A 235-nucleotide genomic window follows, 5' to 3' on the forward strand; every position below is an offset into this window, starting at 1 on the left:
AACTAAAAAGGAAACCAAAAGTTAAATATGAGATCTATTTTGGATGAAAATCAGTCTGAGCTGCAATAAACAACAGATCCAAGAGAAGTTTTTTGGCAAGGCTGCAAAATAAGCCAGTGACCCCCCTCTGGCCTCCCTGCTCGGAGGTAGCACACTCTCTCTTGGTAGCTTTCATCTGAACAAAACTTGATTTCTGTGCCTGACCCCTGGACATTTCCATTTCCCTTTCTGAGCC

Source organism: Malurus melanocephalus, unplaced genomic scaffold (genome assembly GCF_030028575.1).
Source record: "Malurus melanocephalus ecotype Western Australia unplaced genomic scaffold, MMel_1.1 scaffold_284, whole genome shotgun sequence".
NCBI classification, from domain to species: domain Eukaryota; kingdom Metazoa; phylum Chordata; class Aves; order Passeriformes; family Maluridae; genus Malurus; species Malurus melanocephalus.